The sequence below is a fragment of the Oncorhynchus mykiss genome, chromosome 1, assembly GCF_057628025.1.
Source record: "Oncorhynchus mykiss isolate SJ-2025 chromosome 1, ASM5762802v1, whole genome shotgun sequence".
NCBI classification, from domain to species: Eukaryota; Metazoa; Chordata; class Actinopteri; order Salmoniformes; family Salmonidae; genus Oncorhynchus; species Oncorhynchus mykiss.
In genome coordinates, this window is record NC_143022.1 from 87,424,701 (window position 1) to 87,447,890 (window position 23,190).

General features: G+C 43.3%; 1 protein-coding gene across 1 annotated transcript in view; it reads right to left on the reverse strand.

The window, feature by feature from the left end:
• Window positions 1-20,588, reverse strand: part of LOC110531033 (leucine zipper putative tumor suppressor 2 homolog) — a 97,376-nt gene extending 76,788 nt beyond the window's left edge. Inside the window, exon 1 of the mRNA XM_021614317.3 lies at window positions 20,135-20,588. The gene's annotated coding sequence lies outside the window, so the exon portion shown is untranslated. The remainder of the gene's footprint in view (window positions 1-20,134) is intronic.
• Window positions 20,589-23,190: the final 2,602 nt, after the last annotated feature.

Below are 23,190 nucleotides of genomic sequence, written 5' to 3' on the forward strand. Positions count from 1 at the left end.
GACCAGCAATTGATTTGATTGTGCCGGGCCAGGCTCAGACTTGCTGCGCTGTGTTAAAGAAAAAGACAGCGAGTGACTGACTAGCACCCAATGTCGCTCTCTCCTCCCTGCTGCAGCGACCACCACAGAACATCAAAGTTTTAATCGCACTTTCCATGTTTGTTGAAGCTGCAATAAATTTACAGCCATTTCTGACTGAAAAGTTCAGTTACAGAAATCCCTCATTTGTTTAGGTAAACATTCCCTATTCCCTTAAACCTTGCTCTCTTTACGTGACACATGCATCACATATCCAAGATGGCGTCGCAGTCGGACGTGTGCTTGTCTTGTCCCGTGTTAATTAGTTTCTAAATAGTCTGTTTTTCGGTTTTTTTTCATATATATTTTAATCTCACTTTCCATCTAGGAACTAAACATACTTTCCTGCAACCCGCCTCACCCAATGAGGTACGGATCTGCATTTTTTTTATACCTTATAACTGGAACCTCCATCAGCAGCTAGCCAGCATACTAGCTACTAGCTACCCGTCATTGTTTGCCACTGCTAGCAGTCTTCACCTTTAGCTCGGACAATTACCTGCCAGATTGCACTGCGCGTAATCAACCCAGAGCATATAGGACCTCTTTTCTCCACCACATCACCGGATTCCTGCCACAAGCTTTGGACCATTACAGTGGATCATCGCAGCTAGCTAGCTGCAACCGAGTGGCTACTGTTGGCTAACGTCTCTGTCCTGAAGCGAGAACCAGTTAGCCTTGAGCTAGCCTCAACCTAGGCCCATCTCCCGGCCAGCAGACGGCGTATACCAGATCATTCTTGGGCTAGAATACCTCTTTTGCCAAGTGGCCTGGACCCTTTATTGTCGACATGGAGCCACGCCGATCCATCACGACTGGTCTGCCGACGTAATCGTCCGATGTGGTTTCAACAAGCTTTTCCGTTGCCATGTCGCCGAAGACCCATCTGCTAGCCCCGGCCTGCTAGCTTTATGAACTCTGTGTTTCCCGCTCGCCTAGCGTAGTAGCGACTACACAGCTGATGCCTGCTGGTCTGTTCATTAACACTGTACCTAATTTTGTTTATCTGTCGGACCCAGCCTCGAACTCAGGTCCTGACCCTCTCTGGCCATTCATCGCCATTTACCCGTTATTGTCTTAGCTCTCCTGACCAACACCTGTGATTGCTTTATGCCTCTCTCTAATGTCAATACGCCTAGTCTACTGCTGTTTCACTTAGTTATTATTGTTTTATTTCACTGTAGAGCCCCCAGTACCGCTCAACATGTGTTAGATAGCTCTTTTGTACCACCCCCCATGCATGCAGAGACCTCACCTCCAGAGATGCAACCTCCCTCATTGTCACTCAATGCCTATGTTTACCTCCATTGTACTCACATCCTACCATACCCTTGTCTGTACATTATGCCCTGAATCTATTCTACCATGCCAAGAAATCTGCTCCTTTAAATCTCACGCAATAGACAACCAGTTTTTATAGCCTTTAGGCGTACCCTTATCCTACTCCTCCTCTGCTCCTCTGGTGATGTAGAGGTTAACCCAGGCCCTGTATCTCCCAGTACTACACCTATTCCCCAGGCGCTTTCATTTGTTGACTTCTGTAACCTTAAGAGCCTTGGTTTCATGCATGTTAACATCAGAAGCCTCCTCCCTAAGTTTGTTTATTCACTGCTTCAGCACACCCCTCCAACCCTGATGTCCTAGCCTTGTCTGAATCCTGGCTTAGGAAGGCCACCAAAAATTCAGAAATTTCCATCCCCAACTACAACATTTTCCGTCAATATAGAACTGCCAAATGAGACGGAGTTGCAATCTACTGCAGAGATAGCTTGCAGAGTTCTGTCTTACTATCCAGGTCTGTGCCCAAACAGTTCAACCTTCTACTTTTAAAAATCCACCTTTCCAGAAATAAGTCCCTCACTGTTGCCGCTTGTTATAAACTCCCCTCAGCCAACAGCTGTGCCCTGGACACCATATGTGAATTGATTGCCCTCCATCTATCTTCAGAGTTCGTACTGTTAGGTGACCTAAACTGGGATATGCTTAACACCCCGGCCGTCCTACAATCTAAGCTAGATGCCCTCAATCTCACACAAATTATTAAGGAACCTACCAGGTACAACCCTAAATCCATAAACATGGGCACCCTCATAGATATCATCCTGACCAACATGCCCTCCAAATACACCTCTGCTGTCTTCAACCGGGATCTCAGCGATCACTGCCTCATTGCCTGTGTCCGTAATGGGTCCGCGGTCAAACGACCACACCTCATCACAGTCTAAAATACTTCAGCGAGCAGGCCTTTCTAATCGACCTGGCCCGGGAATCCTGGAAAGATATTGACCTCATCCTATCAGTAGAGGATGCCTGGTTGTTCTTTAATAGTGCTTTGCTCACCATCTTAAATAAGCATGCCCCATTCAAAAAATGTAGAACTAAGAACAGATATAGCCTTGGTTCACTCCTGACTTGACTGACCTTGACCAGCACAAAAACATCCTGTGGCGTACTGCATTAGCATTGAATAGCCCCTGCGACATGCAACTTTTCAGGGAAGTCAGGAACCAATATACCCAGTCAGTTAGGAAAGCAAAGGCTAGCTTTTTCAAACAGAAATTTGCATCCTGTAGCACTAATTCCAAAAAGTTTTGGGACACTGTAAAGTCCATGGAGAATAATAGCACCTCCAGCCAGCTGCTCACCTAGGAAACAATGTCACCACCGAGAATAAGCATTTTTCTACGGCTGGCCATGCTTTCCACCCGGCCATGCACCCCCCGCAGCAACCTGTACGAGCCCCCCCACCGCTTCTCCTTCACCCAAATCCAGATAGCTGATGTTCTGAAAGAGCTGCAAAATCTGGACCCTACAAATCAGCTGGGCTAGACAATCTGGACCCTCTCTTTCTAAAATTATCCCCCACAATTGTTGCAACCCCTATTACTAGCCTGTTCAACCTCTCTTTCGTATCATCTGAGATCCCTAAAGATTGGAAATCTGCCGCGGTCATCCCCCTCTTCAAAGGGGGAGACACTCTAGACCCAAACTGTTACAGACCAATATCCATCCTGCCCTGCCTTTCTAAAGTCTTCGAAAGCCAAGTTAACAAACAAATCACCGACAATTTCGAATCCCACCGTACCTTCTCCGCTATGCAATCTGGTTTCCGAGCTGGTCATGGGTGCACCTCAGCCACGCTCAAGGTCCTAAACGATATCATAACTGACATAAAGACAGTACTGTGCAGCCATCTTCATCAACCTGGCCAAGACAACACCATTCTGTATACATCTGGTCTCTCTTTGGACACTGTGTTAACAAACCTCCAGACGAGCTTCAATGCCATACAATACTCCTTCCGCGGCCTCCAACTGCTCTTAAATGCTAGTAAAACGAAATGCATGCTCTTCAACCGATCGCTGCTCGCACCCGCCCGCCCAACTAGCATCACTACTCTGGACGGTTCTGACTTAGAATATGTGGACAACTAAAAAATACCTAGGTGTCTGGTTAGACTGTAAACTCTCCTTCCAGACTCACATTAAGCATCTCCAATCCAAAATTAAATCTAGAATTGGCTTCCTAATCCACAACAAAGCCTCCTTCACACATGCTGCCAAACATACCCTCGTAAAACTGACTATCTTACCGATCCTTGACTTCGGCGATGTTATTTACAAAATAGCCTCCAACACTCTACTCAGAAAACTGGATGTAGTCTAACACAGTGCAATCAATTTTGTCACTAAAGCCCCATATACTACCCACCACTGTGACCTGTATGCTCTCGTTGGCTGGTCCTCGCTTCATATCCGTCGCCAAACCCACTGCCTCCAGGTCATCTATAAGTCTATGCTAGGTAAAGCCCAGCCTTTTCTCAGCTCACTGGTCACCATAGCAACACCCACCCGTTGCACGCGCTCCAGCAGGTATATTTCACTGGTCATCCCCAAAGCCAACACCTGCTTTGGCTGCCTTTCCTTCCAGTTCTCTGCTGCCAATGACTGGAACGAATTGCAAAAGTCACTGAAGCTGGAGACTTATATCTCCCTCACTAACTATAAGCATCAGCTGTCAGAGCAGCTTAACGATCACTGCACCTGTACACAGCCCATCTGTAAATAGCCCACCCAACTACCTCATCCCCATATTTTTTTTTTTTGCTCTTTTGCACCCCAGTATCTCAACTTGCACATCATCATCTGCACATCTATCACTCCAGTGTTAATGCTAAATTGTAATTATTTCGCCACTATGTCCTATTTATTGCCTTACCTCCCTAATCTTACTAAATGTGTACACACTGTATATATATTTTTCTATTGTGTTACTGACTGTACGTTTGCTTATCCCATGTGTAACTCGGTGTTGTTGTTTTTTATTCTAGGCGTGAAGATACAGTATTTCAACATGTCCAGGTGATAGGGCCACAACTCAAACTTGGTTATCAAGTTTCTAAACCCTACCAAACCATATTTCCAATAGCGTGGCCAAAGTGATTGAATTGAGGAAGTGTGATCATAATCAGTAGGATATTTTAGCGATCCGCAGCACGTCCTAAATGCCCCCACCCCTCTAGCCTTCAGATGTGAGCTAAACAGTGCAATTGCACTTGAGATGCCTTTTAAGGCTATGGGTGAGAATGTGAGCTTGTAATATCCAAACGTGTAGGTCAGCTGTATGCATCTATTAGCAGCATGGGTTGCATTAAATAGGCTCAATATTTTTTACTGATGCATTTGGCAATATTCAATTAATTCGCACAAAACATATAAACAAAAGCATTCACTGTGAAAGTTGATAGGCTACATGTAGGCCATTCATATATAGCTAATGTGTAACAATCTTGTGCGTAGTGGGTGAGGAGTCAGGTGCAGGAGGCAGAAAGTTCTGAAAAGCTCTTTATTCAGCACCGGACAAAACAGTCTATACAACGAAACTGAGCATCATAAAACAAATGCCCAAAACAGGAACCAAACCAAGATCGCACTACCACACATACAAAGTGGGAATAAACAAGCCTGCAGGAAGAGCAGGCGGCCTACCGACTTAAATAGCCAAACTTAAAGTCTAAACAAGAAACAGGTGAAACAAATCAGACCAAACCAACAGAAAAGAGAAAAAGGGATCGTGGCAGCTAGTAGGCCGGTGACGACGACCGCCGAGCACCACCCGAACAGAAAGGGGAGCCACGTTCGGTAGGAGTTGTGACATAATGCTCAATTTATCGAATCAGTTATTGTTTTCTTGCGCAAACAGCGAGCAACACCTGCCAATCTCAGACATTTCTCTCAAAACACAGGTATGTTGATTCGCACGGGACTATTGCTATCAGACCTTGGAGTTCACCAAAAAACAGTAGGTTATTCCGGCTGGAATTTTTACTCTCCTGCCATATAAAAATACAAATAAACATCAACTAGATTACTTCTTTAGACAATGTGAAAATGACCTTGGAGAGGGGGATGAATGGAGAGAGAGACAGAGAGAGAGGGGGTGAGAGAGAGGAAGAGAGAGCCAGAGAGAGAGAGAGAGATGGAGGGAGAAAGAGAGGGAGAAAGAGAGAGACAGAGAGAGAGAGAGACAGAGAGAGAGAGATGAGGGACAGTGTCTGACAGACCAATCAACCTGCACATTTCCTCTACTGTATGCTTATTGTTATTGTTCAATGTATGGTTATTTTGACCCTAGGTTATTGTTGTTCCCGTTAACAATTTTGATTCTTATTATTTTCATATTGTAAATATCCAAAGTAAGCTTTGGCAATTTGTACATTGTTATGTCATGCCAATAAAGCAAATTTAATTTAATTTAGAGTTAATTTTTATTGTTTATTTCACTTTATTATCTACTTCACTTGCTTTGTCAATGATAGCATGTTTCCCATGCCAATAAAGCCCCTTGAATTGAATTGAACTGAGAAGAGAGAGAAAGATTCCATTTCTTTATCTCTCTGTGTGAGGATTATTTATGGTTCAATCAGACCAGCAGCGTTACCAACTCTGATCCATACACTGGATTAAAACAATTAAACAGGCCTTGAGACTTTAGAACATAAAACAAATATATTTTTACAGTGTCACAACTTAACCCTATGTCGTCCCTCTCACTCCCCCATCAACTTAACCCTATCTCGTCCCTCTCACTCCCCCATCAACTTAACCCTATCTCGTCCCTCTCACTCCCCCATCAACTTAACCCTATCTCGTCCCTCTCAATCCCCCATCAACTTAACCCTATCTCGTCCCTCTCACTCCCCCATCAACTTAACCCTATCTCGTCCCTCTCACTCCCCCATCAACTTAACCCTATCTCGTCCCTCTCACTCCCCCATCAACTTAACCCTATCTCGTCCCTCTCACTCCCCCATCAACTTAACCCTATCTCGTCCCTCTCACTCCCCCATCAACTTAACCCTATCTCGTCCCTCTCACTCCCCCATCAACTTAACCCTATCTCGTCCCTGTCACTCCCCCATCAACTTAACCCTATCTCGTCCCTCTCACTCCCCCATCAACTTAACCCTATCTCGTCCCTCTCACTCCCCCATCAACTCTCTTTCTTTCTCTCATCCTGTGTCATCTCTCTCACTTGCTCTCTCTGCCAGCAGCTTTCACTGATGTACTGTATCCTCTGTCACTTTCCATGCCTCCTCTTCTCTCTGCCCTTCTCTCTCTCTCTTTCTCTCTGCCCCTTCTCCCTCATCCGCTCTCTCTTTCGCTCTGCCTCTTCTCCCCCCCCCTCTCTCTCTTCCTCTCCCTCTGTGTGTGTTAGACATTATTTTTCCTTGGACGGTGAGACACTAAAACAACTGGGGATGGCATGAGAAACAGACCGAGAGTTTCCTGCCAAGACTCTGGGTATGAGCGGGAATGAGTAGGGTGTCGAATCAAAACGCATCTTTTGACCAATGTGTAAAATAATCTGTTAATTGTGTAGACACTCCTCTAAATAACCCCATGGTCTACAGCTCATGTCTCTATCACCATCCGTTCCAAACTTATTGGAGCTTTTACCTTTGTAGGATTATCAAAATTAGGGCGACTAAATCAATGAAGGCCTGAAAAAACAAGTGGTGATTTTACGTTGAATTTACATTCGTTGACAACTCAACTAAATGCAAATCAAAACTAGAAGTTGAACTGTACCCAGTGGGTTATCATTGAACTTGTCATCTTTCTTCTCAAATCCAGAGGACATAAAACAATATAGAGGTAAGATAGATATCGATTTTGAGACATGACATTTAGTATTTTCATATTTTATTCTATGCTGTCCAAATTGATGCGAAGTTCCTGTTTTTCCCCCACGAAGATTTCTCACAAACAGGCGTATCTCTGTGAAATGTAAACGGAGCGTACCACAAGCTTTTTCTTTTCAAAGCCTTTTACATTTAATTCAGCTCGTGTCGTGCTAACTTATCTATTTGCAACCCATGGAAACAACTTGGAAGACGACGACCACAAAATGTAAAATCCCCAAAAGTTTAGACGAGGAAGCTACACCGCTCTGTCAACAGAGCTCAGTTCTTTTTATCAGATGTATTAGGTTATGAAATATGACTTCTAGGATATAATATTAATGATGTCAGGGAACGACCCCACTGAACGATTCAGAACAGATATTTGTCTTGGTAAAATGTATTCTATAACAGAAAGTGAAACGTCATCACCAAAGCACGTTTTCATCAACTGTGGGCAGAGTGGGTGGACACCCTAGAATGAGTGTGTGTGTATGTGTGTGTGCTCGTGCATTCCTATTAATGTGTGCGTGAGTGAGTGTGTGTGTGTGTGTGTTTCCAAACAGTGTGATGCCAGTGGGGTTGGTTGGGGGATTCAGAAACTCCACACTGAAACAGCTGTGTAGTCAGAGGCAGACAGCAGCTCAACACACTATTACCCAGCATTCCCGCTCCAGAGACTCACAGCAGTCTGAGGGAAGACAGCATTCCCGCTCCAGAGACTCATAGCAGTCTGAGGGAAGACAGCATTCCCGCTCCAGAGACTCACAGCAGTCTGAGGGAAGACAGCATTCCCGCTCCAGAGACTCACAGCAGTCTGAGGGAAGACAGCATTCCCGCTCCAGAGACTCATAGCAGTCTGAGGGAAGACAGCATTCCCGCTCCAGAGACTCACAGCAGTCTGAGGGAAGACAGCATTCCCGCTCCAGAGACTCACAGCAGTCTGAGGGAAGACAGCATTCCCGCTCCAGAGACTCACAGCAGTCTGAGGGAAGACAGCATTCCCGCTCCAGAGACTCACAGCAGTCTGAGGGAAGACAGCATTCCCGCTCCAGAGACTCATAGCAGTCTGAGGGAAGACAGCATTCCCGCTCCAGAGACTCACAGCAGTCTGAGGGAAGACAGCATTCCCGCTCCAGAGACTCACGGCAGTCTGAGGGAAGACAGCATTCCCGCTCCAGAGACTCACAGCAGTCTGAGGGAAGACAGCATTCCTGCTCCAGAGACTCACGGCAGTCTGAGGGAAGACAGCATTCCCGCTCCAGAGACTCACAGCAGTCTGAGGGAAGACAGCATTCCCGCTCCAGAGACTCACAGCAGTCTGAGGGAAGACAGCATTCCCGCTCCAGAGACTCACAGCAGTCTGAGGGAAGACAGCATTCCCGCTCCAGAGACTCATAGCAGTCTGAGGGAAGACAGCATTCCCGCTCCAGAGACTCACAGCAGTCTGAGGGAAGACAGCATTCCCGCTCCAGAGACTCACAGCAGTCTGAGGGAAGACAGCATTCCCGCTCCAGAGACTCACAGCAGTCTGAGGGAAGACAGCATTCCCGCTCCAGAGACTCACAGCAGTCTGAGGGAAGACAGCATTCCCGCTCCAGAGACTCACAGCAGTCTGAGGGAAGACAGCATTCCCGCTCCAGAGACTCACAGCAGTCTGAGGGAAGACAGCATTCCCGCTCCAGAGACTCACAGCAGTCTGAGGGAAGACAGCATTCCCGCTCCAGAGACTCATAGCAGTCTGAGGGAAGACAGCATTCCCGCTCCAGAGACTCACAGCAGTCTGAGGGAAGACAGCATTCCCGCTCCAGAGACTCACAGCAGTCTGAGGGAAGACAGCTGAAATGGCGACATAATCCTGGAAATATGATGAGAAATATGGGAGATTTGTCCATATCTTTTTGTCAATGATTAAAGACAATAATCATCTTATTCCCACTGGGCACAGACGTCAATTCAATCTCTATTCCACGTTGGTTCAACAACGTTGATTAAACCAGTGGGTGCCCAATGGGTAGACAGACACTTTCCCACTGATATAAACAGAACAGACTTGACTGAGTAGGCCATGAAATTGACATTATTTCCTAAGAGATGAAAGCCTTTGAAACAGGGTAAAAATAGCCTCAGGTTCTGCATGTTTCCAGTATGGATGATTTGTCAACAACAGGGTTTAGATATGGCTGAAACGTAACATATTATACTAAATTAAGTGTCTCGGATTTATATACATACAGAAAAGGAAATGCTCTTAGACCAGGTTGATGAGTCATGTGAGCTGAGCTTCGGATGTGGGACTGTAGTTGGAGACAATTTTTCTCTCCCACTAGCTTTGGTTTGTAGCAGAGTGACAGGGAGGCTCCAAGATGGCAGCTTGAGCCCATGCTAATCCCAGCTCTGCATACCAACATTTGAAAGATAGTGAAAAGTGTATTATTTTGAACTACCAAATGAATGGATGATTTAAGATGATATTTTTCAAAAATGTCACAGTGCACTGACAGATAGATAAATCTTATCGCTACCTCCTCAGCTAGAAATGCTCAGGTGTCATCCAATGTCCTTATACTATACTGGCTGACAGACTCTATGACACTTAGGGTGTCAGACAATAATTTTCCTTCTTTGCCTGTAACCCCAAGCAAACCTCAACGCATGTTTGAACTGGGCCCTGAAGCCGCTGCCAATAACAATGTTATCGCCACTCTTTCCACCCTCATCAATACCAGGTCTGATGTCATGGAGTAAATGGTCGGCGACAACGCAATGAAAATTGAGGGCTTAAAAAAACAGTTGACTTTGCATGTATGAAAATCGACAATGTTAAGAAGGTTGCCCACAATGAAAATTGTGTCGGAATAGAGGAGGGAAACATGGACTTGTGTCAAAGAAGAATTGCCAAACTTGAAAACTACTCCAGACGGTGGAATCTGAGACTGTGTGTCGCTCCCGAGGCAGATGGGGAGAACGTGCGGCAAGAGACCCTCAAAGTCTACCAAGCTGTCCTACCTGAGGAGAAGGCTAAGATAGCAGATGTTGTCGACACTGTACATCGCCTCGGTACGAGAAGGCAGGATGACTCCAATCCCAGAGGTGTTATTCTCCAGTTCACATCACGGATTTCCAGGCATGCCACATGGAAAGCAGCACAGAAATCTACCTTCCTACACGACAACAACCTGTGGTTTGCTGAAGACCTCTCGAAAGCAGACAGAGAAAGGAGAGAGAAACTGTGGCCAGTTGTGGAAAAAGCAGGAAAAGAGGGGAAAGCGGCTTACTTCATCGGCTTTCATCAACGCATCCGAAATCAGCCTTCCCCCTTGAGGACTATCATAGACTGTGCCTGATGGTCACAAAGGCTACTTAGATAAACTACCTCTGATGTGAGCAGATCTCACTCCCGGCTCTAAGGTGATTTAACTTTCATTCTAACTGCACCGGACTACTGTAGTAATGGATATTTATTATTATATTTTTCTCTCACCTTTGCTATTTTCACCTGCAGTACAGGCAGTGAGCTCTTTGTTGTTTCTTGGTCTGGAAGTTACCTTTGTTATGCTTAAACTATTCTCACTCGTTTAAATCGATATGGTGTGCAAGGCTGGTTTCTTTTCAATTTTTACTCAATCTGTTTAGCTCGTAGTACTTTCTGGAGATCTCAATGGGGAAATGATTCATGGCTCTCTCATGGTTTTGAATGCTCTGCTGGAGATATCACTCTAAGAATCATTTCAACGGAAGTATTTTGCACTCCGACTGGGTCACTTTCTTTGTCTTGTTATCAACATCTTTATTATTATTACCAACATTTATGGGTTTAATTCCTAACTTTACTTGATTATGTCATGAATACCACTGAAGGTGGCTCCCTTTCCTGTTCGGGTGGCGCTCGGCGGTCGTCGTCGCCGGTCTACTAGCTGCCACCGATCCCTTTTTCCTTTTCGTTTGTTTTTGTCTAATTGTTTTCACCTGTTCCTTGTTGGGGTTTTGGGATGGGTGTTATTTAAGTTTGTTTTGCCCGCTGGTGTTTGAGCGGGCTTGTGGTTATTTTACGTTAGTGGTGTATTGTTGACTTTTGGGTTTTCGCTGTCCGGTATTTTGGTAACAGTGGTTTTGCGGTTGTTGCGCCTGTGTTTTGGGCTTCACCCATGTTTGTACCTGTTACTGTGATTGAGGACATTAAAGGGTTTGTCCCGTCTACCATCTGCTCTCTGCGTCTGACTCCACACCCATCACTCTCCCAACGTTACAATATAGCTTTGGGAACAAAGCTATAAATTACAATTCATACAGTAATAACCGGGATCTATATGTCCATGCAATATGAGGTTGGAAAATATTTTTAAATATATGGGAGTATTTTTGCCAGTTATTACGATTATAATTCTCTTAGGAGGTAAAACGGAGCTGAAGAAGAAAGTGTAATTACAAAGATCACCTCCCTTGTTCAAAAGCCTGCTGAAAGTCTCTCAGAAGAGGACAAATCTGTTCTGTTTGAGCTACAACACAAGTTGTATATATGTATAAACTGAAAGCAGAGGGAGCCTTTGGCAGATCTAGGAAGAAGTGGCTAGAGGGGGGTGAACAAAATGTATCTTATTTTTTCAAGTTAGAAAAATACCACTCTAAAAATAATACAATTCAACAATTAAATATTAATGGTCTCATCACAGATGGGAGGTGTCCTCAACACTTTTTTTGACTCTGGGGGATATGAAATCAGTTGGGGACGCTGAGAGGGCACTGTGTGATGACCCTATTATAGTTGAAGAGGTAATTGATTTTATTCAACACCTTAAACATAATGTGTCTCCTGGGACTGATGGTATATCTGCTGAGGTTGACAAAACTCTTTCTCAACAGTTAACCCCATGTCTGTTGGATGTCTTTTCTGAAGCATCGCAAATAATGCTCTCCCTCTCAGTTTGACTCAAGGTCTCAAGAAAGACTTGTTCTCCTCGATAATTGCCGTCCAATCTATCTGCTCAATAATAACTACAAAATATTAGCCTCAATATTTGCAAAAAGATTGAAGGCAGTATTGGACTGAACTATAGAAGAGACCCAATCTGGCTTCATGTTCATGAGGAATAGACATATCAAATCAAATCAAATTTTATTGGTCACATACAGTTGAAGTGGGAAGTTTACATACACTTACAGTGCCTTGCGAAAGTATTCGGCCCCCTTGAACTTTGCGACCTTTTGCCACATTTCAGGCTTCAAACATAAAGATATAAAACTGTATTTTTTTGTGAAGAATCAACAACAAGTGGGACACAATCATGAAGTGGAACGACATTTATTGGATCTTTCAAACTTTTTTAACAAATAAAAAACTGAAAAATTGGGCGTGCAAAATTATTCAGCCCCCTTAAGTTAATACTTTGTAGCGCCACCTTTTGCTGCGATTACAGCTGTAAGTCGCTTGGGGTATGTCTCTATCAGTTTTGCACATCGAGAGACTGACATTTTTTCCCATTCCTCCTTGCAAAACAGCTCGAGCTCAGTGAGGTTGGATGGAGAGCATTTGTGAACAGCAGTTTTCAGTTCTTTCCACAGATTCTCGATTGGATTCAGGTCTGGACTTTGACTTGGCCATTCTAACACCTGGATATGTTTATTTTTGAACCATTCCATTGTAGATTTTGCTTTATGTTTTGGATCATTGTCTTGTTGGAAGACAAATCTCCGTCCCAGTCTCAGGTCTTTTGCAGACTCCATCAGGTTTTCTTCCAGAATGGTCCTGTATTTGGCTCCATCCATCTTCCCATCAATTTTAACCATCTTCCCTGTCCCTGCTGAAGAAAAGCAGGCCCAAACCATGATGCTGCCACCACCATGTTTGACAGTGGGGATGGTGTGAGCTGTGTTGCTTTTACGCCAAACATAACGTTTTGCATTGTTGCCAAAAAGTTCAATTTTGGTTTCATCTGACCAGAGCACCTTCTTCCACATGTTTGGTGTGTCTCCCAGGTGGCTTGTGGCAAACTTTAAACAACACTTTTTATGGATATCTTTAAGAAATGGCTTTCTTCTTGCCACTCTTCCATAAAGGCCAGATTTGTGCAATATACGACTGATTGTTGTCCTATGGACAGAGTCTCCCACCTCAGCTGTAGATCTCTGTGCAGTTCATCCAGAGTGATCATGGGCCTCTTGGCTGCATCTCTGATCAGTCTTCTCCTTGTATGAGCTGAAAGTTTAGAGGGACGGCCAGGTCTTGGTAGATTTGCAGTGGTCTGATACTCCTTCCATTTCAATATTATCACTTGCACAGTGCTCCTTGGGATGTTTAAAGCTTGGAAAATCTTTTTGTATCCAAATCCGGCTTTAAACTTCTTCACAACAGTATCTCGGACCTGCCTGGTGTGTTCCTTGTTCTTCATGATGCTCTCTGCGCTTTTAACGGACCTCTGAGACTATCACAGTGCAGGTGCATTTATACAGAGACTTGATTACACACAGGTGGATTGTATTTATCATCATTAGTCATTTAGGTCAACATTGGATCATTCAGAGATCCTCACTGAACTTCTGGAGAGAGTTTGCTGCACTGAAAGTAAAGGGGCTGAATAATTTTGCACGCCCAATTTTTCAGTTTTTGATTTGTTAAAAAAGTTTGAAATATCCAATAAATGTCGTTCCACTTCATGATTGTGTCCCACTTGTTGTTGATTCTTCACAAAAAAATACAGTTTTATTTCTTTATGTTTGAAGCCTGAAATGTGGCAAAAGGTCGCAAAGTTCAAGGGGGCCGAACACTTTCGCAAGGCACTGTATATGTTTTTGCTGTTTGTTCTTTGTTATAGAACCACACAGATTGGAGAAGTGGTTTACCCATACATCTTGTTTGTTTAGTGTTTTCCAATTTTCCCAGAAGTGGTTAGAGTCTATGGATTCTTCAATTACATTGAGCTGATTTCTGACGTGCTGTTCCTTCTTTTCCCTCAGTGTATTGCTGTATTGTTTTAGTGATCCACCATAGTGAAGGCGTTGGTTTTCGGGGACTCTGTTTTTGGTTGGACAGGTTTCTAAATTTCTTTCTTAGGTTTTTGCATTCTTCATCGAGCCATTTGTCATTGTTGTTCATTTTCTTAGGTTGTCTGCTTTACATTTTTCGATTTGATAGGGAAGCTGAGAGGTCAAATATACTGTTTAGGTTTTCTACTGTAAAGTTTACACCTTCACTATTACAGTAAAACATTTTGTACAGGAAATTGTTTAGAAGGGATTTAATTTGTTGTTGCCTAATTGTTTTTTGGTAGGTTTCCACACTATTTTCCTTCTATCTATAGTATTTCTTAATATTATTTAGTTACTTTGGCTTTGATGCATCATGATTTGAGCATAGCTCTGTTCATGCGGAGTGTGATTTTGCTGTGATCTGATAGGGGTCTCAGTGGACTGACTGCGAACGCTCTAAGAGACTCTGGGTTGAGGTCAGTGGTCTACGGTACCACTGCCAAGAGATGACCTATAGATGTACCTACCTTAGGAGTCTCCTCGAAGCCTACCACTGACTATGTACATACCCAGCGTCTGACAGACCTGCAGGAGTTATGACGCATTTTTGTTGGTTATGTTGTCATAGTTGAAATGTGGCAAAAGGTCGCAAAGTTCAAGGGGGTGAATACTTTCGCAAGGCACTGTAGGTTGTAGTCATTAAAACTCATTTTTCAACCACTCCACAAATGTCTTGTTAACAAGCTATAGTTTTGGCAAGTCGGTTAGGACATCTACTTTGTGCATGATACAAGTAATTTTTCCAACAATTGTTTACAGAGAGATTATTTCACTTATAATTCACTGTATCACAATTCCAGTGGGTCAGACATTTACATCCACTAAGTTGACTGTGCCTTTAAACAGCTTGGAAAATTCCAGAAAATTATATCATGGCTTTAGAAGCTTCATATAGGCTAACTGACATCATTTGAATCAATTGGAGGTGTACCTGTGGATGTATTTCAAGGCCTACCTTCAAACTCAGTGCCTCTTTGCTTGACATCATGGGAAAATCAAAAGAAATCAGCCAAGACCACATAAAAGAATTGTAGAACTCCATAAGTCTGGTTCATCCTTGGGAACAATTTCAAAATGCCTGAAGGTACCACATTCATCTGTACAAACAATAGTACGCAAGTATAAACACCATGGGACCACGCAGCCGTCATTCCGCTCTATGAAGGAGATGCATTCTGTCTACCAGACATGAATGTATTTTAGTGCGAAAAGTGCAAATCAATCCCAGAACAACAGTAAAGGACCTGATGCTGGAGGAAACATGTACACAATTATCTATATCCACAGTACAATGAGTCCTATATCAACATAACCTGAAAGGCCTCTCAGCAAGGAAGAAGCCACTGCTCAAAACCGCCATAAAAAAGCCACTGCACATGGGGACAAAGATCATACTTTTTGAGAAATGTCCTCTGGTCTGATGAAACAAAAACACTATTGTTTGGCCATAATGACCATTGTTATGTTTGGAGGAAAAAGGGGGATGCTTGCAAGCCGAACAACACCATCCCAACCATGAAGCACGGGGGTGGCAGCATCATGATGTGGGTGTGCTTTGCAGCAGCAGGAAATGGTTCACTTCACAAAATAGATGTCATCATGAGGTTGGAAAATTATGTGGATATATTGAAGCAAAATCTCAAGACATCAGTCAGGAAGTTAAAGCTTGGTCGCAAATGGGTCTTCCAAATGGACAATGACCCCAAGCATACTTCCAAAGTTGTGGCAAAATGGCTTAAGGACAACAAAGTCAAGGTATTGTAGTGGCCATCACAAAGCCCTGACCTCAATCCCATAGAAAATGTGTGGGCAGAACTGAAAAAACGTGTGCGAGCAAGGAAGCTTACAAACCTGACTCAGTTACACCAGCTCTGGCAGGAGGAATGGACCAAGATTCACCCAACTTATTGTGGGAAGCTTGTGGAAGGCTACCCAAAATGTTTGACCCAAGTTAAATGCTATCAAATACTAATTGAGTGTATGTAAACTTCTGATCCACTGGGCATGTGATGAAAGAAATCAAATCTGAAATGAATCATTCTCTACTATTATTCTGACATTTTGCATTCTTAAAATAAAGCAGTGATCCTAACTGACCTCAGACAGGGAATTTTTACTAGGATTAAATGTCAGGAATTGTGAAAAACTGAGTTTAAATGTATTTGGCTAAGGTGTATGTAAACTTCTGACTTCAACTGTTCACACGGTTAGCAGATGTTAATGCGAGTGTAGCGAAATGCTTGTGCTTCTAGTTCTGACAGTGCAGTAAATATCTAACAAGTAATCTAACAATTCCCCAACAACTACCTAATACACACAAATCTAAAGGGATGGAATAAGAATATGTACATATAAATATATGGATGAGAGATGGCCGAGTGGCATTGGCTTGGTGCAATAGATGGTATACGGTAAAGTATATACATACGAGACGAGTAATATAAGATATGTTAACATTATTATAGTGCCATTGTTTAAAGTGACTAGTGATCCATTTATTAAAGTGGACAGTGATACGAGTCTCTATGTAGGCAGCAGCCTCTCTGAGTTAGTGATAGCTGTTTAGCAGTCTGATGGCCTTGAGATAGAAGCTGTTTTCAGTCTCTCGGTCCCAGCTTTGATGCACCTGTACTGACCTCGCCTTCTGGATGGTAGCGGGGTGAACAGGCAGTGGCTCGGGTGGTTCTTGTCCTTTATGATCTTTTTGGCCTTCCTGTAACATCGGGTGGTGTAGGTGTCCAGGAGGGCAGGTAGTATGCCCCTGGTGATGGTTTGTGCAGACGCACCACCCTCTAGAGAGCCTTGTGGTTGAGGGCGGTGCTGTGGCCGTACAAGGCGGTGATACAGCTCGACAGGATGCTGTCAATTGTGCATCTGTAAAAGTTTGTCAGAGTTTTAGATGACAAGCCAAATTTCTTCAGCCTCCTGAGGTTGAAGAGGTGCAGTTGCACCTTCTTCACCACACTGTCCGTGTGGATGGACCTTTTCAGTTTGTCTGTGATGTGTACGCCGAGGAACTTAAAACTTTCCACCTTCTCCACTACTGTCCCTTCGATGTGGATAGGGGGGTGCTCCTTCTGTTGTTTCCTGAAGTCCACGATCATGTCCTTTGTTTTGTTGACATTGAGTGAGAGGTTGTTTTCCTGACACCACACTCCAAGTGACCTCACATTTTCCCTGTAGGCTGTCTCGTGGTTGTTGGTAATCAAGCCTACTACTGTTGTGTTGTCTGCAAACTTGATGATTGAGTTGGAGGTGTGCATGTCCAAGCAGTCATGGGTAAACAGGGAGTACAGGAGGAGGCTGAGCACGCACCCTTGTGGGGCCCCAGTGTTGATGGTCAGCGAAGTGAAGATGTTGTTTCCTACTTTCACCATCTGGGGGCGGCCCGTCAGAAAGTCCAGGAGCCAATTGCACAGGGTGGGGTTGAGACCCAGGGCCTTGAGCTTAATGAAGAGCTTGGAGGGTACTATGGTGTTGAATGCTGAGCTGTAGTCAATGAACAGCGTTCTTACATTCCTCTTGTTCAGATGGGATAGGGCAGTGGGCAGTGTGATGGCGATTGCATCGTCTGTGGACCTGTTGGGGCGGTATGCAAACTGAACAATGGTGGCAACAATGGTGGGCATCTTAAAGCATGTGGGGACAGCAGACTGGGATAGGGGGCGATTGAATATGTCCATAAACACACCAGCTAGCTGGTCTGCGCATGCTCTGAGGAATTGCCTATGTGTAACGGCTGTCGTCGGTGGAAGAAGGAGAGGACCAAAGCGCAGCGTGGTAAGTGTTCATCGTATTTAATGGAAAAAAACTGAACACTGAATAACAAACAACAAAGAAACAACCGAAACAGTTCTGTCTGGTGCAGACACACAAAGACTAAAACACAATAGAAAACAGGCTACCTAAATATGGTTCTCAATCAGGGACAGCTGCCTCTGATTGAGAACCATATCAGGCCAAACACAGAAATAGAAAATCATAGAAAAACTAACATAGACTGCCCACCCCAACTCACTCCCTGACCATACTAAACAAAGACAAAAACAAAGGAACTAAGGTCAGAACGTGACACTATGGATGCTGTCTGGGCCAGCAGCCTTGCAAGGGTTAACATGTTTAAATGTCTTACTCACGTCGGCCACGTTGGCATTTGATTGTGAGGTATTCTAGGTCACCACCCATATGTATATACTGTATTCTATCCTATTCCACTGTATCTTAGTCTATGCCGCTCTGATATTGCTCACCCAAATATTGATATATTCTTCATTCCATTGCTTTACTTTAGATGTGTGTATTGTTGTGAAATTATTAGATATTACTTGTTTGATATTACTGCACTGTTGGAGTTAGAAACACAAGAATTTCGCGACACCCGCAATAACATTGGCTAAACACATGTATGTGACAAATAACATTTGATTTGATTTGACTCTCCAATAGGAAAATGTGTTCATCCTTGCTCCCTCAGAACATGAGATCTGCCCTCTTCCACTCAGCCCACAGGTTTTCCATTGGATTGAGGTCCGGCGACTGAGATGGCCATGGCAGAACATTGATTTTGTTGTCACAGAACCATTTCTGTGTGGATCTTGAGGTATGTTTTGGGTCATTGTCTTGTTGGAAAGTCCACATACGGCCCAGCCTTCTGGCAGAGGCAACCAGACTGTGAGCCAAAATTGCCTGATACTTGGTAGAATTCATTATGCCATCAATCTTAACCAGTGCCCCTGGACCTCTGGAATTAAAACAGCCCCAAAACATCACTGACCCCCCTCCATATTTCACCGTGGGTATGAGGTGCCTCTCCTTGTATGCATCTCTGTTTCGACGCCAAACATGCCGATGCTGTATGTGACTATAACGTTACATTTTTGTCTCATCTGACCAAAGCACCTTTTTCCAATCATAATTTAAATGACGTTTGGCAAACTCCAAGCGCTTGCGTCTGTGTCTTGGGGTCATTAAGGGCTTTCTTCTGGCAACCCTTCCAAAGAGCCTGTGGTTGTGGAGGTGGCGTCTGATGGTACTTTTTGAAACCTGGTGACCCCAAGACGCCACCAAGGCCTGCAATTCTATCACAGTGATTCTTGGGGATTTTGTTGCTTCTCTCACGATCCTCCTACCCATTATGGGGGGCAAAATGCATTTGCGTTCTCTACCCGTGAGGTTTTCAACTGTTCCATATCTTTTAAATGTTTTAATAATTGACCTGGCAGTGCTCAGCGGTATATTCAATCGTTTGTGGATCTTCTTGTAGCATTACCAGATTTATGAAGGTCTACGAACATCTGTCTCTTTTGAACTGCCAGTTCTTTTATTTTCTTCATGGTGTTGGATGACAAAGGGATATTGCATGCGTGTTACCTCATTTTTATACCCTAGTGAAAAAGGAAGTGATGTAATGGCTCAATATAGTTCCTTAACACTTAGATAAACTTAAATAAGTGGAATTTAATTCCTGGTTTAATTTTGGTAGATTTTAACAATAATATTTAAGGGTTCAATTAATTGTGAAGCCTTGACATGGAGGACATAGATTTTTAATTAAATCAATAAATGATTTTGTTGGGATCCATTAAAACATTAATAAAGTACAGTATTTTTCACATGTTGGTATTTTGAGTTTATCTCTATAATTATAGTGTTTATATTTTTTAAATATTGTTTGTGCAGTGCCAGTAATTTTGGAGCCCACTGTATAGAGGACTTATATGTAGGACTCTATAAGCCTATTTAGAAACTTCATGGATAAACAACATTTTATGCAGAACAGGATCAATCGATTCCATGAACACAATTTGAAAACCTTGTTGACAGTTTAGTTCCATTCAATAAACTCACCTCTCAATCTAATTCTGGCAGAGAATGTCCGAGGAACGACTATTTCCAGATGTGTCTTGGTTGAAATAAGTAAGTTATTTCCTTGATATAGCTTAAAACCGTACAAATCCAGTCTCTGTTCGTTGACAGGCCTATTTCCTATACATTTTGCATTCTTTCACGAGAAGAAACTCAGGCTTCCCCCCCTCATCCTTCTCACTCTTCCTCTTGTGTCTGTCGCAAACACGTGGAAATTTCCGCTTGGAAAATAAACAGGCTAGTCAAGTCCTGTTCTCTCTTTATGTTCTCTCACACGTACCGTATCCCAGCACCCACCGCCCGGTCCGCGTGCGTGCAAACGTTCAGCACCACCCGCAGACAGAGGGAAACGAACGGAGCATCGCGGGTGAACTTTCTCCTCTTGTCGGGGCTCGACCGCTTATCTGAAGCGACAAGGTTTATGACCGGTGTGGGGAAGAGGGGACCAGAGAGCGTTCGTAGGGGGTATTCCGACGGCCGGTATCCCGTTTTTACATCATTTTACTGTCGAGCGCTTTGCTTCAAAGTTCATGTGTCCTTTGTCATATAAATAGTGTTTAATCTAGCGCTTGTGTTAACCTACAATGCAACATAGATCAAATTGTGGTGTGTAAAATGTCCCACTTGGCTGGTCTCTCACTGTCTGAGATCTCTTTAGTCAGACACTTGAGTCAGAGGATCCTAACTGGGGGAGAAACCCTTTGAGTCACACAGGATATTCCAAGGGACAACCTATCCCCTCACGAACTAACCTGTAGAAACTCAAATTTTCATTCCTCTAAGCACTACCTGTCTGACAGCTTTGAAACGGGACCTGTTATTGTGTTTGAATGGGTTCATTGTCAGGGATGTGTCAAGAATATAACATGACTGATACCTGAGACCCTGGTCACTGTTGAACTCTAACTCTGACTCACTTCAATTTCAATTCAATTTAAGGGGCTTCATTGGCATGTTAAATGTCATATTATGTCTATACAGAGTGTAATGAAATAGTTCAAATACAAAATAAAAAATAAATAAACTCTCTCTCAATTCATGTCAATTCAAAGGGCTTTATTTGCATGGGAAACATATGTTTACATTGCCAAAGCAACTGAAATAGATAATAAACAAAAGTGACATTATCTATCAGAAATGAACAGTAAACATTACACTCACAAGTTTCAAAGGAATAGACATGTAATATTATGGCTATGTACAGTGTTATACTGATGTGCAAATAGTTCAAAAAGGGAACACAAGGGGAAATAAATAAGCATAAATATGGGTTGTATTTACAATGGTGTTTGTTCTTCACTGGTTGCCCTTTTCTTGTGGCAACAGGTCACACATATTGCTGCTGTGATGGCACACTGTGTATTTCACCCAATAGATATGGGAGTTAATCAAAATTGGATATGTTTTCTAATTCTTTGTGGGTCTGTGTAATCTGAGGGAAATATGTGTCTCTAATATGGTCACACATTGGGCAGGAGGTTAGGAAGTGCAGCTATGTTTCCACCTCATTTTGTGGGCAGTGTGCATATAGCCTGTTTTGTCTTGAGAGCCAAGTCTGCCTCTCTCAATAGCAAGGCCATGCTCACTGAGTCTGTACGTAGTCAAAGCGTTTCTTAATTTTGGGTCAATCACAATGGTCAGGTATTCTGCCTCTATGTACTCTCTGTTTAGGGCCAAATAGCATTCCAGCTTGCTCAGTTTTTTTGTAATTCTTTCCAATGTGTCAAGTAATTCTCTTTTTGTTTTCTCATAATTTGGTTGGGTCTAATTGTGTTGCTGTCCTGGGGCTCTGTGGGGTCTGTTGTGTTTGTGAAAAGAGCCCCAGGACCAGCTTGCTTAGGGGACTATTCTCTCTGTTGGTGATGGCTTTGCTATGGAAGGTTTGGGAATCACTTTCTTTTAGGTGGTTGTAGAATTTAACGGCTCTTTTCTGGATTTTGATAATTAGCAGGTATTGGGCAAATTCTGCTCTGCATGCATTATTTGGTGTTTTACATTGTACACTGAGGATATTTTTGCTGAATTCTGCATGCAGAGTCTCAATTTGGTGTTTGTCCCATTTTGTGATTTATTGGTTGGTGAGCGGACCCCAGACCTCACAACCATAAATGGCAATGGTTTCTTTAGCTGATTCAAGTATTTTTAGCCAGATCCTAATTGGTATGTCAAATTTTATGTTCCATTTGATGCCATAGAAGGCCCTTCTTCCCTTGTCTCTCAGATAGTTCACATATTTGTGGAAGTTACCTGTGGTGCTGATGTTTAGGCCAAGATATGTATAGTTTGTGTGCTCTAGGGCAATGGTGTCTAGATAAAATATGTGTTTGTGGTCCTGGCGACTGGAACTTTTGGAAAAACATTATTTTGGTCTTACTGAGTATTACTGTCAGGGCCCAGGTCTGGCAGAATCTGTGCAGAAGATCTAGGTGCTGCTGTAGGCCCTCCTTGGTTGGTGACCGAAGCACCAGATCATCAGCAAACAGTAGACATTTGACTTCAGATTCTAGTAGGGTGAGGCTGGGTGCTGCAGACGTTTCTTGTTTCCTTGCCAATTTGTTGATATATATGTTGAAAAGGGTGGGTGGAGCTTAAGCTGCATCCCTGTCTCACCCCACGGCCCTGTGGGAAGAAATGTGTCTGTTTTTTTGCCTATTTCAACCGCACACTTGTTGTTTGTGTACATGGATTTTTATAATGTTGTATGTTTGTCCCCCGACACCACTTTCCATCAATTTGTATAGCAGACCCTCATGCCAAATAGAGTCAAAGGATTTTTTGAAATTAACAAAGCCTAAGCCTTTGTTTTGGTTTGTTTGTTTGTCAATGTCAGGGTCGTGTGTATAGGTGGCATGGAAGTCAGGCGCATGAGAATCAAACTGAATGTAATGGAGTTATTTAATAACAATAAACGAAACATAACTCCAACACTAAATGTAACAATAAAACAAAGTGGGTACGAGGACCCGTCGTGCACCAATACAAACAACACAACACTAAATAACAAACAATCTCTGACGAATACATGAGGGGAAACAGAG